The sequence below is a fragment of the Rhinoderma darwinii genome, unplaced genomic scaffold (assembly GCF_050947455.1).
Source record: "Rhinoderma darwinii isolate aRhiDar2 unplaced genomic scaffold, aRhiDar2.hap1 Scaffold_525, whole genome shotgun sequence".
Taxonomy (NCBI): domain Eukaryota; kingdom Metazoa; phylum Chordata; class Amphibia; order Anura; family Rhinodermatidae; genus Rhinoderma; species Rhinoderma darwinii.
In genome coordinates this window covers 33,354-52,062 of record NW_027464074.1, presented here as the reverse complement: position 1 = coordinate 52,062, position 18,709 = coordinate 33,354, and positions in this window count along the sequence as shown.

Below are 18,709 nucleotides of genomic sequence, written 5' to 3'. Positions count from 1 at the left end.
TCCCAGTTGGACTCTTCCTGTGGAGAACAAGCTTTTTCATTGGATAAACATTAATTGATCTTAATCGAATAATTAATTTGAAGAAAAACATTAACAAATAACATCTTTACATCAAACGTTCACATTGAGCAATAACTAGAAGTGATACATGCAAACTCATTTTTCTTCTTTATATATATATATATATATATATATATACACACACACACACACACACAAACACTGCACAGAATTTTCCTTTCACAATAACAACGACAAAAAACAAATAACTAAAAATGTTTTCTAATGGGAATATTCCACTTCTGTACCTTTTATCTGACGCATGACTCTAATAGTCCAATGCTAAGGCTGGTCCAGAACTTTACATAAAACTTAACCTCAGTATTTAATATTCCCACAACATTTCTTAAATACAATTGTTAAACAAACTAACTTTGGAATAACATCTGGAGAACTGCTGATATCTTATTGTACAAACATCAGGTCAATACTGGGGATAACATTGTTCCCCTGTCACTTACACACAACGTCTGCAGTGGGGAAAATACAGGCCGGGCTTCAGGCCTACCTGAGAACAGGTCTACACACACGAGCACATTGTCATACACTTCTACCTCGGGTAGTTGTATGTTCTGCAGTCGCTGGGACTGTTAATCTGGCCGGGCTGCACTTTTCACAGGTACCTTTGCTGTTTTACCTATGTCATGCCGTGCGCACATCATGCCGGCTGCTACAAACCTAGTGGTGGCATTATTGTATCCAGGGACAAGCCAATTTACTGATACCTGGCTGCACATACCCTTGTTGTCAGTTCTGTCTTCTCTCGCTCTCTCAATTGGCTTAGCCGATGATCCAACAAAGTTCCTACTACCAATGGGCCCATAATTGTGGGCGATGCCAAAAGCGTACCTAGAGTCAGTGTATATGTCGGCCGTCTTACCTTCTGCCAGGTTACAGCCTCAGCGAGCACCTCCAACTCCGCTCCTTGAGATGAACAAGAAGGTGAGAGTGGTTTCTGGGTAATTTACCTTGTGCCTTGTATCCTGTTCTACACATGCTGTATATGATAAAGTATGTCTACATTACAAATTTACATTGGAAACCCATGTCACATATAGATAGAACATTTCAAAAGGGTGGCGTTTTATTGTTCCACATTTATCTGATGATCCAGAACACTTGTAAATCCCACCCACCAGGTCCTGTAAATACCTGATTAATACAAAAACAAACAAATTATTTTACTGAAATCTGGCATAAAATAAACAATATTCAAACAATTTTTTTTGTTTTGTCTTCTCCCCATCTAAATCTGTAAAGACTCATCTGTGAGTGACGTCACCTCTGCCTCCTGTGTAAATTGGCTGGAGGGGGATCTGGAACCATCTACACATAAAAACCTCAAAATATAAGTTACTGTCATACACATTTAATCTGGGTTACTCCTTGAAACTCATACACATTTTGTAGATCTCCTAGAACCAAATTCATTAATTCAAAACAAAATAAAACACAAAACAAAACTACCTGATCAGTCCCTTCAACATTGGGAAATCTTCAACCCCTTCTCAGCCACTGGGATAGGGCAGTGCTTGGCATAGCTCCCTTTGGCTGTGAAGGGGTCATAAAATTGCCTGTAAAAAGGAAAACAAAAAACAAAAACTACCTGATCAGTCCCTTCAACATTCCCTCCTATTTGGACTCTGCGAAAATAATGTAGCAGGGTTCAAAACTACATATCAACATAATGAAATTAGACACTCTATCGGGGGGGCGGGGGCGCACTAGTTTAACCCCCTGTAATACACAACAGCCTGGAACAAAACAGATTACTTTCTCCTGACAAAAATACATTTTATCTTTAAAATGACCTGCAACCATTTACCTGTAAAACATCTCACATTTTCAAAAATAACATTTAGGCAGCACCATAGCACGTGCCTCATGTGTGAAAACAACAAAAAAAAAAAAACAAGACAAATGTAATTAGTTATTCAATAACACAGAAAATAATATATCTGGTAATATTAATTACTGCAAACCAATAACCTGTACATAAGAATAGGGAACAGAGGGGGCACATACATGTTCAAGACCCCGTGTCTCACAATATCTGTATTTTAATTCATTTGAATCAACATCAAAACATTCCAACATTAAATCTTATCACATTATAACACATTAATCTGCAGTGTAGCTTTTATCTTTCTACAAACAGATCCAGCCGGCTGTAATATTTTTCTCGCTTGGTGTAGTTACAGACGACTGCGCTGCGCGAAAATAAAACACGTTCCATAAAAAAAAAGAAAATAAAGTGGAACAGATTTTAACCCCATACACAAAACATTAACATTTTTAGACATTACTGCTATTAAAAATAGGAAACATACAATATAGTTCTGCTTTTATTGTGGCCATTAGTTTCAAACTACAGACATGTTACATTACACACATCACACAGATGCCTCATCACATCACACATGTTACATTACACACATCACACAGATGTCCCATCACATCACACATGTTACATTACACACATCACACAGATGTCACATCACATTACACTCCCCCCGTTCTGACCCACGTTAGTCACTGCAATGTACCTGGCTGCTCCGTTTTCTTCACTCTTCCAATGAAAATTTACACCTGTATTTAAATTGTTCTCTCTCACATCATCTTACTTGTAACCACCTGTAATCACCTGCTTTGTCCTTTTAACTTATGCCTTGTCCTGGCCACTCCACTCCCTTTCTCAACTTTCTACAAACCATTGTCTTTATCACATGCAAACATCCTTCTTACGCTGCCAGCCTCTTCAACAATTTTTTTTTCAGTGTGTTATTTTGCCTTCACATACTTTATAATTAAAGCCCCAGCTCCTTTTGCTCATTCTAATGTTGGCCGGGACCAGTTCCCCAAAGCATCTTTGTCCAACTTCCTCCTGACCCCATGGTCGGAGAGCAGTAGGGTGATTTCCGGTAAATCCCCCACCTCCAGGCAAACAGGCCACGTTTGCCGACAGATATCTCAGACCAGTCTATCTCCTAGACTGTCTTACCAATACGATATCAAAAGTCGTTCCTCCAGACATTCTAGCAGTAGGATCCTCTGATCCCTCACTGGATTGAACATCAAGAACAGACAAAATGCTGCCAATCAACAATTACAAGAGCAAATTCTTCAACACAATCGACATTCATGAACCTCCATTGATTCAAGCAGGAGTTGGTCACTTCACTTATGCAGAACACTTGCTGCCGGGTGGTGTCTTTCAGTTCATACAGCCCGTGATGTAGCATATATCCCAAACTCTTTCCTCTAGCACTTTGCAATAGTTTCACATACAAATTATATTTGGTAACATATATATATTATCCTCCCCGCTCAGCCGTTCACTCTGTGGGTTGTAGTTTAGGGGGCTGTTATCTATGTTGGTGATCATTTCTTTACGGGCTATGGGTCTGATCCAATACCAATGTTCTTCACTGTAATTACTACTACGACACAGGTGGCACCTGGGATAAGTGTCAGGGTCATTCAATGAATACAGGATGTTATATTACAACGGTATTCAATCCAGCGGTCTGATGTTATACTACTACAGACTTAATTACTTGGATGTTATTTTACATCAAAGTGTATATGCCGGATTATCACATGTGCTAGAAATCAGTCTGTACTGATTCCCACCTTATGCCAGTCTGGCAATGCATACAACTGGTTTATGGACCCTTACACACAATATCACTGGCTGGCAATGCGTTAGGAAAATATAAATGATTTTTTAATACAGTATTCAAAGTTTTCCCTGTTGCACTGGGTAATGGTATTGAGTGCAAATTCAATACAGACACAATTGCTTCTCCTTGCACTGGATTCTACATTATCAGGACTTAACCATTGAAGCCCCTGTGGTACTACAGGATATTACTCACAACTATCTCACCTACAAACAGTCAGTACCTCCCAACTATAATCCCAGACAAACGGGTAACAGAACAACTATTAATCCTCAACAATTTTACACAACTAAATAACTAAAGACGCTACAACAAAGCAGCAAGCAGAAGTTTTGTTTTTTCCTCACAGTCCAGCCCAAACTCTTTGCATTTCAAATACTTCACATGTGAGTTACGACTTCTCTCTGCCATGCGCTACGTCACTGCATTCCAAACACTTCTCACAATTTTTCCTGGTTAACTATGTATTTGCTGGCAAAAATTCTCTCATGTCTTTCATATCAACAGTTTAAGATCACGTACACACCTGCAATCCTTCATCACACAAAAAGCTTCAACATACCTTTTTGGATCCATCTTTCAACCCACTGACTAAGGAGTCTCGTCCATAGAAGTGACGTTCTGACAGCTGGATTCCAAGGCTTACGCAATACATGTGTGAATGGTGTAAGAATAAGCTCCTTACCTACCGCGGTTTTTTGTAATTCACAGATGCAAAGGCAGACCTCTCCAGTGACAGCTTATCAGACGTGCAATCTTCCTGGGTTTTATCGGCACCATTACTGTCGTGGAAATCCATCGCTCAAAATATATTAGACTGAAATTTATACGAGTCCCAACAGACTCTCAAGGCCAGACTCCATTAGTCAGAATCCTAATTAGGATATTTCACCGATATATATCGAGAGACGAGAAGAAAACACACAGACTCGCTGAAATGTTCAAAATTCTCATCTGAAGGATTTATTACCAAACTCAAACTGTTAAACTGAAATTCAGAAGGGGTGTAGGCTTGAGGTAAACCAATCCGAGACAATGTAACAATATTTGTTATTCAGTAAAAAGCATACAATAAAATACATCATTATAATTCTCCACACATTATGTTTACAGGTTTCTTATCTCTCTTTTGGACAGAATGTCCTCGTGGAGATGGGGGGGAGACCTTCCCTCACGCATACTTGCCATCCCCCCATCTCACTCCCATCTCACTCCCTGTCCATCTTCGCATGGGAACCAAGGTCAAAGATAAAACATACGAAATCAACATTACTTGTATTAAAGGAACAATGACTTTCCTATTCACTACAATAAAACCAAGATGGGAACTCCAGACAAGATGGCTGCTGCACGAAACTAAATCATTTAAACATTATCATCACTTTCACATAATACATATCTTAGTAATTCGGCATCCTGCTTGATAATTCACAATGTAATTTCATACAGAGAATATAAGCAAATAAATCATCCTTCACAACACACAGCCCCCCCCCAACACACACAATATACACACAGCCCCCCCAACACACACAATATACACACAGCCCCCCCAACACACACAATATACACACAGCCCCCCCCAACACACACAATATACACACAGCCCCCCCAACACACACAATATACACACAGCCCTCCCAACACACACAATATACACACAGCCCCCCCCAACACACACACTATACACACAGCCCCCCCCCCCAACACACACAATATACACACAGCCCTCCCCCCCAACACACATTATATACACACAGCCCCCCCCCCCACACACACAATATACACACAGCCCCCCCCAACACACACAATATACACACAGCCCCCCCCTCCACACACAATATACACACAGCCCCCCCAACACACACTATATATACACAGCCCCCCCAACACACACAATATACACACAGCCCTCCCAACACACACAATATACACACAGCCCCCCCCAACACACACACTATACACACAGCCCCCCCCCCCAACACACACACAATATACACACAGCCCTCCCCCCCAACACACATTATATACACACAGCCCCCCCCCCACACACACAATATACACACAGCCCCCCCCAACACACACAATATACACACAGCCCCCCCCTCCACACACAATATACACACAGCCCCCCCAACACACACTATATACACACAGCCCCCCCAACGCACACAATATATACACAGCCCTCCCCCCAACACACACTATATACACACAGCCCCCCAACACACAATATATACACAGCCCCCCCAACACACACTATATACACACAGCCCCCCCAACACACACAATATACACACAGCCCCCCAACACACACAGCCCCCCCAACACACACAATATATACACAGCCCTCCCCCCGCACACATTATATACACACAGCCCCGCCCGCACATATTCTCTCTCTCCCCTCCTCCTCCTCCTCCTCTCATTGTCTCCCGGTATCTCGGTTTTCCCGCCTCTCACACGTGGATTACCGCGATCTTCTGATGGAGGGGACCTGTCTGATTAGTTTAAAAGACCGCGCCAATCAGAGATCGCCTAACTCACAAAATCACGTGATCACATCTCCCACCCAATCACAAGCCCGCTCTCATCAAGTTTATTAACTGCGACCAAAGCAAGCACGGCGTTGTCTCCATGGAAACCGGACCAGCCCCTCCCTCTTCAAGAGTATTTAGCAGTAAACCTGGCAATAAGGTGGAGGGTCTCATGTCTAATGGTGAGCACAGAATACCCCCACAATGTATACAGTGATATCTATGTGTGCCCTGCTCTCCATTATCACCAATGTACCCCATAATCCACCCAGGGCGCAGTCACCGAACATGAGCTCCGCCCACTGCGCAGTCACCGAACATGAGCTCCGCCCACTGCGCATTCACCGAACATGAGCTCCGCCCACTGCGCAGTCACCAAACACAACACAACATGTGCTCCGCCCACTGCGCAGTCACCGAACATAGCACATCATGAGCTCCGCCCACTGCGCTGTCACCAAACACAACACATCATGAGCTCCGCCCACTGCGCAGTCACCGAACATGAGCTCCGCCCACTGCGCAGTCACCAAACACAACACAACATGTGCTCCGCCCACTGCGCAGTCACCGAACATAGCACATCATGAGCTCCGCCCAGTGCGCTGTCACCGAACATGAGCTCCGCCCACTGCGCAGTCACCGAACATGAGCTCCGCCCACTGCGCAGTCACCAAACACAACACAACATGTGCTCCGCCCACTGCGCAGTCACCGAACATAGCACATCATGAGCTCCGCCCACTGCGCTGTCACAAAACACAACACATCATGAGCTCCGCCCACTGCGCTGTCACTGAACACAAACATCATGAGCTCCGCCCACTGCGCAGTCACCGAACATGAGCTCCGCCCACTGCGCTGTCACCAAACACAACACAACATGAGCTCCGCCCACTGCGCAGTCACCGAACATGAGCTCCGCCCACTGCGCTGTCACCAAACACAACACATCATGAGCTCCGCCCACTGCGCTGTCACCAAACACAACACATCATGAGCTCCGCCCACTGCGCAGTCACCGAACATGAGCTCCACCCACTGCGCTGTCACCAAACACAACACAACATGTGCTCCGCCCACTGCGCAGTCACCGAACATAGCACATCATGAGCTCCGCCCACTGCGCTGTCACAAAACACAACACATCATGAGCTCCGCCCACTGCGCAGTCACCGAACATGAGCTCCGCCCACTGCGCTGTCACCAAACACAACACAACATGAGCTCCGCCCACTGCGCAGTCACCGAACATGAGCTCCGCCCACTGCGCTGTCACCGAACACAACACATCATCAGCTCCGCCCACTGCGCTGTCACAAAACACAACACATCATGAGCTCCGCCCACTGCGCTGTCACCGAACATAGCACATCATGAGCTCCGCCCTCTACGCAGTCACCGAACATGAGCTCCGCCCACTGCGCTGTCACCAAACACAACACAACATGAGCTCCGCCCACTGCACAGTCACCGAACATAGCACATCATGAGCTCCGCCCAGTGCGCTGTCACCGAACATGAGCTCCGCCCACTGCGCAGTCACCGAACATGAGCTCCGCCCACTGCGCAGTCACCGAACATGAGCTCCGCCCATTGCGCTGTCACCAAACACAACACATCATGAGCTCCGCCCACTGCGCAGTCACCGAACATGAGCTCCGCCCACTGCGCTGTCACCAAACACAACACAACATGAGCTCCGCCCACTGCACAGTCACCGAACATAGCACATCATGAGCTCCGCCCAGTGCGCTGTCACTGAACATGAGCTCCGCCCACTGCGCAGTCACCGAACATGAGCTCCGCCCATTGCGCTGTCACCAAACACAACACATCATGAGCTCCGCTCACTGCGCAGTCACCGAGCACAACACAACATGAGCTCCGCCCACTGCGCAGTCACCGAACATGAGCTCCGCCCACTGCGCTGTCACCAAACACAACACATCATGAGCTCCGCCCACTGCGCAGTCACCGAGCAGTCACCGAGCACAACACATCATGAGCTCCGCCCACTGCGCAGTCACCAAGCACAACACAACATGAGCTCCGCCCACTGCGCAGTCACCGAACATGAGCTCCGCCCACTGCGCAATCACCGAAAACAACACATCATGAGCTCCGCCCACTGCGCAGTCACTGAACACAACACATCATGAGCTCCGCCCACTGCGCAGTCACTAAACACAACACATCATGAGCTCCGCCCACTGCGCTGTCACCAAACACAACACAACATGAGCTCCGCCCACTGCGCAGTCACCGAACATAGCACATCATGAGCTCCGCCCAGTGCGCTGTCACCGAACATGAGCTCCGCCCACTGCACAGTCACCGAACATGAGCTCCGCCCACTGCGCAGTCACCGAACATAGCACATCATGAGCTCCGCCCAGTGCGCTGTCACCAAACATGAGCTCCGCCCACTGCGCAGTCACCGAACATGAGCTCCGCCCACTGCGCAGTCACTGAACACAACACATCATGAGCTCCGCCCACTGCACAGTCACCGAACATGAGCTCCGCTCACTGCACAGTCACCGAACACAACACATCATGAGCTCCGCCCACTTCGCTGTCACCGAACATGAGCTCCGCCCACTGCGCTGTCACCAAACACAACACATCATGAGCTCCGCCCACTGCGCAGTCACTGAGCACAACACAACATGAGCTCCGCCCACTGCGCAGTCACCGAACATGAGCTCCGCCCACTGCGCAGTCACCGAACATGAGCTCCGCCCACTGCGCAGTCACCGAACATGAGCTCCGCCCACTGCGCTGTCACCGAACATGAGCTCCGCCCACTGCGCAGTCACCGAACATAGCACATCATGAGCTCCGCCCACTGCGCAGTCACTGAACATAACACATTATGAGCTCCGCCCACTGCGCAGTCACCGAACATAGCACATCATGAGCTCCGCCCAGTGCGCTGTCACCGAACATGAGCTCCGCCCACTGCGCAGTCACCGAACATGAGCTCCGCCCACTGCGCTGTCACCAAACATAACACATCATGAGCTCCGCCCACTGCGCAGTCACCGAGCACAACACATCATGAGCTCCGCCCACTGCGCAGTCACCAAGCACAACACAACATGAGCTCCGCCCACTGCGCAGTCACCGAACATGAGCTCCGCCCACTGCGCAGTCACCGAAAACAACACATCATGAGCTCCGCCCACTGCGCTGTCACCAAACACAACACATCATGAGCTCCGCCCACTGCGCTGTCACCAAACACAACACATCATGAGCTCCGCCCACTGCGCAGTCACCGAACATGAGCTCCGCCCACTGCGCAGTCACCAAACACAACACAACATGTGCTCCGCCCACTGCGCAGTCACCGAACATAGCACATCATGAGCTCCGCCCAGTGCGCTGTCACCGAACATGAGCTCCGCCCACTGCGCAGTCACCGAACATGAGCTCCGCCCACTGCGCAGTCACCAAACACAACACAACATGTGCTCCGCCCACTGCGCAGTCACCGAACATAGCACATCATGAGCTCCGCCCACTGCGCTGTCACAAAACACAACACATCATAAGCTCCGCCCACTGCGCTGTCACTGAACACAACACATCATGAGCTCCGCCCACTGCGCAGTCACCGAACATGAGCTCCGCCCACTGCGCTGTCACCAAACACAACACAACATGAGCTCCGCCCACTGCGCAGTCACCGAACATGAGCTCCGCCCACTGCGCTGTCACCAAACACAACACATCATGAGCTCCGCCCACTGCGCTGTCACCAAACACAACACATCATGAGCTCCGCCCACTGCGCAGTCACCGAACATGAGCTCCGCCCACTGCGCTGTCACCAAACACAACACAACATGTGCTCCGCCCACTGCGCAGTCACCGAACATAGCACATCATGAGCTCCGCCCACTGCGCTGTCACAAAACACAACACATCATGAGCTCCGCCCACTGCGCAGTCACCGAACATGAGCTCCGCCCACTGCGCTGTCACCAAACACAACACAACATGAGCTCCGCCCACTGCGCAGTCACCGAACATGAGCTCCGCCCACTGCGCTGTCACCAAACACAACACAACATGTGCTCCGCCCACTGCGCAGTCACCGAACACAACACATCATCAGCTCCGCCCACTGCGCTGTCACAAAACACAACACATCATGAGCTCCGCCCACTGCGCTGTCACCGAACATAGCACATCATGAGCTCCGCCCACTACGCAGTCACCGAACACAACACATCATGAGCTCCGCCCACTGCGCAGTCACCGAACATGAGCTCCGCCCACTGCGCTGTCACCAAACACAACACAACATGAGCTCCGCCCACTGCACAGTCACCGAACATAGCACATCATGAGCTCCGCCCAGTGCGCTGTCACCGAACATGAGCTCCGCCCACTGCGCAGTCACCGAACATGAGCTCCGCCCACTGCGCAGTCACCGAACATGAGCTCCGCCCATTGCGCTGTCACCAAACACAACACATCATGAGCTCCGCCCACTGCGCAGTCACCGAACATGAGCTCCGCCCACTGCGCTGTCACCAAACACAACACAACATGAGCTCCGCCCACTGCACAGTCACCGAACATAGCACATCATGAGCTCCGCCCAGTGCGCTGTCACCGAACATGAGCTCCGCCCACTGCGCAGTCACCGAACATGAGCTCCGCCCATTGCGCTGTCACCAAACACAACACATCATGAGCTCCGCTCACTGCGCAGTCACCGAGCACAACACAACATGAGCTCCGCCCACTGCGCAGTCACCGAACATGAGCTCCGCCCACTGCGCTGTCACCAAACACAACACATCATGAGCTCCGCCCACTGCGCAGTCACCGAGCAGTCACCGAGCACAACACATCATGAGCTCCGCCCACTGCGCAGTCACCAAGCACAACACAACATGAGCTCCGCCCACTGCGCAGTCACCGAACATGAGCTCCGCCCACTGCGCAATCACCGAAAACAACACATCATGAGCTCCGCCCACTGCGCAGTCACTGAACACAACACATCATGAGCTCCGCCCACTGCGCTGTCACCAAACACAACACAACATGAGCTCCGCCCACTGCGCAGTCACCGAACATAGCACATCATGAGCTCCGCCCAGTGCGCTGTCACCGAACATGAGCTCCGCCCACTGCACAGTCACCGAACATGAGCTCCGCCCACTGCGCAGTCACCGAACATAGCACATCATGAGCTCCGCCCAGTGCGCTGTCACCGAACATGAGCTCCGCCCACTGCGCAGTCACCGAACATGAGCTCCGCCCACTGCGCAGTCACTGAACACAACACATCATGAGCTCCGCCCACTGCACAGTCACCGAACATGAGCTCCGCTCACTGCACAGTCACCGAACACAACACATCATGAGCTCCGCCCACTTCGCTGTCACCGAACATGAGCTCCGCCCACTGCGCTGTCACCAAACACAACACATCATGAGCTCCGCCCACTGCGCAGTCACCGAGCACAACACAACATGAGCTCCGCCCACTGCGCAGTCACCGAACATGAGCTCCGCCCACTGCGCTGTCACCGAACATGAGCTCCGCCCACTGCGCAGTCACCGAACATGAGCTCCGCCCACTGCGCTGTCACCGAACATGAGCTCCGCCCACTGCGCAGTCACCGAACATAGCACATCATGAGCTCCGCCCACTGCGCAGTCACTGAACATAACACATTATGAGCTCCGCCCACTGCGCAGTCACCGAACATAGCACATCATGAGCTCCGCCCAGTGCGCTGTCACCGAACATGAGCTCCGCCCACTGCGCAGTCACCGAACATGAGCTCCGCCCACTGCGCTGTCACCAAACATAACACATCATGAGCTCCGCCCACTGCGCAGTCACCGAGCACAACACATCATGAGCTCCGCCCACTGCGCAGTCACCAAGCACAACACAACATGAGCTCCGCCCACTGCGCAGTCACCGAACATGAGCTCCGCCCACTGCGCAGTCACCGAAAACAACACATCATGAGCTCCGCCCACTGCGCTGTCACCAAACACAACACATCATGAGCTCCGCCCACTGCGCAGTCACTGAACACAACACATCATGAGCTCCGCCCACTGCGCTGTCACCAAACACAACACATCATGAGCTCCGCCCACTGCGCAGTCACTGAACACAACACATCATGAGCTCCGCCCACTGCGCTGTCACCAAACACAACACAACATGAGCTCCGCCCACTGCGCAGTCACCGAACATAGCACATCATGAGCTCCGCCCAGTGCGCTGTCACCGAACATGAGCTCCGCCCACTGCGCAGTCACCGAACACAACACATAATGAGCTCCGCCCACTGCGCTGTCACCAAACACAACACATCATGAGCTCCGCCTACTGCGCAGTCACCGAACACAACACATCATGAGCTCCACCCACTGCGCAGTCACCGAACACAACAGCTCATGAGCTCCGCCCACTACGCAGTCACCGAACACAACACAACATGAGCTCCGCCCACTACGCAGTCACCGAACACAACACATCATGAGCTCCACCCACTGCGCAGTCACCGTACATAACACATCATGAGCTCCACCCACTACGCAGTCACCGAACACAACACATCATGAGCTCCACCCACTGCGCAGTCACCGTACATAACACATCATGAGCTCCGCCCACTGCGCAGTCACCGAACACAACACATCATGAGCTCCACCCACTGCGCAGTCACCGTACATAACACATCATGAGCTCCGCCCACTGCGCAGTCACCGAACACAACACAACATGAGCTTCGCCCACTACGCAGTCACCGAACACAACACATCATGAGCTCCGCCCACTGCACAGTCACCGAACACAATACATCATGAGCTCCGCCCACTGCGCAGTCACCGAACATAGCACATCATGAGCTCCGCCCACTGCGCAGTCACTGAACATAACACATCATGAGCTCCGCCCACTGCGCAGTCACCGAACACAACACATCATGAGCTCCGCCCACTGCGCAGTCACCGAACATGAGCTCCGCCCACTGCGCAGTCACCGAACATGAGCTCCGCCCACTGCGCAGTCACCGAACACAACACATCATGAGCTCCGCCCACTGCACAGTCACCGAACACAACACATCATGAGCTCCGCCCACTGCGCAGTCACCGAACATAACACGTCATGAGCTCTGCCCACTGCGCAGTCACTGAACATAACACATCATGAGCTCCGCCCACTGCGCAGTCACCGAACACAACACATCATGAGCTCCGCCCACTGCGCAGTCACCGAACATGAGCTCCGCCCACTGCGCAGTCACCGAACATGAGCTCCGCCCACTGCGCAGTCACCGAACATAGCACATCATGAGCTCCGCCCACTGCGCAGTCACTGAACATAACACATTATGAGCTCCGCCCACTGCGCAGTCACCGAACATAGCACATCATGAGCTCCGCCCAGTGCGCTGTCACCGAACATGAGCTCCGCCCACTGCGCAGTCACCGAACATGAGCTCCGCCCACTGCGCTATCACCAAACACAACACATCATGAGCTCCGCCCACTGCGCAGTCACCGAGCACAACACAACATGAGCTCCGCCCACTGCGCAGTCACCGAACATGAGTTCCGCCCACTGCGCTGTCACCAAACACAACACATCATGAGCTCCGCCCACTGCACAGTCACCGAGCAGAACACATCACGAGCTCCGCCCACTGCGCAGTCACCGAGTACAACACAACATGAGCTCCGCCCACTGCGCAGTCACCGAACATGAGCTCCGCCCACTGCGCAGTCACCGAAAACAACACATCATGAGCTACGCCCACTGCGCTGTCACCGAACATGAGCTCCGCCCACTGCGCAGTCACTGAACACAACACATCATGAGCTCCGCCCACTGCGCTGTCACCAAACACAACACATCATGAGCTCCGCCCACTGCGCAGTCACTGAACACAACACATCATGAGCTCCGCCCACTGCGCTGTCACCAAACACTACACATCATGAGCTCCGCCCACTGCGCAGTCACCGAGCACAACACATCATGAGCTCCGCCCACTCCGCAGTCACCGAACATGAGCTCCGCCCACTGCGCTGTCACCGAACATGAGCTCCGCCCACTGCGCAGTCACCGAAAACAACACATCATGAGCTACGCCCACTGCGCTGTCACCGAACATGAGCTCCGCCCACTGCGCAGTCACTGAACACAACACATCATGAGCTCCGCCCACTGCGCTGTCACCAAACACAACACATCATGAGCTCCGCCCACTGCGCAGTCACTGAACACAACACATCATGAGCTCCGCCCACTGCGCTGTCACCAAACACAACACAACATGAGCTCCGCCCACTGCGCAGTCACCGAACATGAGCTCCGCCCACTGCGCAGTCACCGAACATGAGCTCCGCCCACTTCGCAGTCACCGAACATGAGCTCCGCCCACTGCGCAGTCACCGAACATGAGCTCCGCTCACTGCGCTGTCACCAAACACAACACATCATGAGCTCCGCCCACTGCGCAGTCACTGAACACAACACATCATGAGCTCCGCCCACTGCGCTGTCACCAAACACAACACATCATGAGCTCCGCCCACTGCGCAGTCACCGAGCACAACACATCATGAGCTCCGCCCACTCCGCAGTCACCGAACATGAGCTCCGCCCACTGCGCTGTCACCAAACACAACACAACATGAGCTCCGCCCACTGCGCAGTCACCGAACATGAGCTCCGCCCACTGCGCAGTCACCGAACATGCGCTCCGCCCACTGCGCAGTCACCGAACATGAGCTCCGCCCACTGCGCAGTCACCGAACATGAGCTCCGCCCACTGCGCTGTCACCAAACACAACACATCATGAGCTCCGCCCACTGCTCAGTCACCGAGCACAACACAACATGAGCTCCGCCCACTGCGCAGTCACCGAACACAGCACATCATGAGCTCCGCCCAGGGCGCCGTCACCGAACATGAGCTCCGCCCACTGCGCTGTCACCGAACATGAGCTCCGCCCACTGCGCAGTCACTGAACACAACACATCATGAGATCCGCCCACTACACAGTCACCGACACCGATACTGAACGTAACACATCATGAGATCCGCCCACTGCGCAGTCACCGACACCGATACTGAACGTAACACATCATGAGATCCACCCACTGCGCAGTCACCGACACCGATACTGAACGTAACACATCATGAGATCCGCCCACTGCGCAGTCACCGACACCGATACTGAACGTAACACATCATGAGATCCCCCCACTACGCAGTCACCGACACCGATACTGAACGTAACACATCATGAGATCCACCCACTACACAGTCACCGACACCGATACTGAACGTAACACATCATGAGATCCACCCACTACACAGTCACCGACACCGATACTGATCATAACACATAATGAGCTCCGCCCACTGCACAGTCACTGACACCGATACTGAACATAACACATCATGAGATCCACCCACTGCGCAGTCACCGACACCGATACTGAACATAACACATCATGAGATCCACCCACTGCGCAGTCACTGACACCGATACTGAACGTAACACATCATGAGATCCTCCCACTCCGCAGTCACTGACACCGATACTGAACGTAACACATCATGAGATCCACCCACTGCGCAGTCACCGACACCGATACTGAACGTAACACATCATGAGATCCACCCACTGCGCAGTCACCGATACTGAACGTAACACATCATGAGATCCTCCCACTGCGCAGTCACCGACACCGATACTGATCATAACACATCATGAGATCCTCCCACTGCACAGTCACCGACACCGATACTGATCATAACACATCATGAGATCCGCCCACTGCACAGTCACCGACACCGATACTGAACGTAACACATCATGAGATCCGCCCACTGCGCAGTCACCGACACCGATACTGAACATAACACATCATGAGATCCGCCCACTACACAGTCACCGACACCGATACTGAACGTAACACATCATGAGATCCGCCCACTGCGCAGTCACCGACACCGATACTGAACGTAACACATCATGAGCTCCGCCCACTGCGCAGTCACTGACACCGATACTGAACATAACACATCATGAGATCCACCCACTGCGCAGTCACCGACACCGATACTGAACATAACACATCATGAGATCCGCCCACTGCACAGTCACCGACACCGATACTGAACGTAACACATCATGAGATCCACCCACTACACAGTCACTGACACCGATACTGAACATAACACATCATGAGATCCGCCCACTACACAGTCACCGACACCGATACTGAACGTAACACATCATGAGATCCTCCCACTGCGCAGTCACCGACACCGATACTGAACATAACACATCATGAGATCCACCCACTGCGCAGTCACCGACACCGATACTGAACGTAACACATCATGAGATCCACCCACTGCGCAGTCACCGACACCGATACTGAACGTAACACATCATGAGATCCACCCACTGCGCAGTCACCGATACTGAACGTAACACATCATGAGATCCTCCCACTGCGCAGTCACCGACACCGATACTGATCATAACACATCATGAGATCCTCCCACTGCACAGTCACCGACACCGATACTGATCATAACACATCATGAGATCCGCCCACTGCACAGTCACCGACACCGATACTGAACGTAACACATCATGAGATCCGCCCACTGCGCAGTCACCGACACCGATACTGAACATAACACATCATGAGATCCGCCCACTACACAGTCACCGACACCGATACTGAACGTAACACATCATGAGATCCACCCACTGCACAGTCACCGACACCGATACTGAACGTAACACATCATGAGATCCACCCACTGCGCAGTCACCGACACCGATACTGAACGTAACACATCATGAGATCCTCCCACTGCACAGTCACCGACACCGATACTGAACGTAACACATCATGAGATCCACCCACTGCGCAGTCACCGACACCGATACTGAACATAACACATCATGAGATCCACCCACTGCACAGTCACCGACACCGATACTGAACGTAACACATCATGAGATCCACCCACTGCGCAGTCACCGACACCGATACTGAACATAACACATCATGAGATCCACCCACTACGCAGTCACCGACACCGATACTGAACATAACACATCATGAGATCCTCCCACTACACAGTCACCGACACCGATACTGAACATAACACATCATGAGATCCTCCCACTACACAGTCACCGACACCGATACTGAACATAACACATCATGAGATCCGCCCACTGCGCAGTCACCGACACCGATACTGAACATAACACATCATGAGATCCGCCCACTGCACAGTCACCGACACCGATACTGAACATAACACATCATGAGATCCGCCCACTGCACAGTCACCGACACCGATACTGAACATAACACATCATGAGATCCTCACACTGCGCAGTCACTGACACCGATACTGAACATAACACATCATGAGATCCACCCACTGCGCAGTCACCGACACCGATACTGAACGTAACACATCATGAGATCCACCCACTGCACAGTCACCGACACCGATACTGAACGTAACACATCATGAGATCCGCCCACTGCGCAGTCACCGACACCGATACTGAACGTAACACATCATGAGATCCACCCACTACACAGTCACCGACACCGATACTGAACGTAACACATCATGAGATCCGCCCACTGCACAGTCACCGACACCGATACTGAACGTAACACATCATGAGATCCGCCCACTGCGCAGTCACCGACACCGATACTGAACGTAACACATCATGAGATCCACCCACTGCGCAGTCACCGACACCGATACTGAACGTAACACATCATGAGCTCCACCCACTGTACAGTCACCGACACCGATACTGAACGTAACACATCATGAGATCCACCCACTGCGCAGTCACCGACACCGATACTGAACATAACACATCATGAGATCCGCCCACTACACAGTCACCGACACCGATACTGAACGTAACACATCATGAGATCCGCCCACTGCGCAGTCACCGACACCGATACTGAACGTAACACATCATGAGATCCGCCCACTGTACAGTCACCGACACCGATACTGAACATAACACATCATGAGATCCACCCACTACACAGTCACCGACACCGATACTGAACGTAACACATCATGAGATCCTCACAGTACACAGTCACTGACACCGATACTGAACATAACACATCATGAGATCCGCCCACTACGCAGTCACCGACACCGATACTGAACGTAACACATCATGAGATCCACCCACTGCGCAGTCACTGACACCGATACTGAACATAACACATCATGAGATCCACCCACTACACAGTCACCGACACCGATACTGAACATAACACATCATGAGATCCACCCACTGCGCAGTCACTGACACCGATACTGAACGTAACACATCATGAGA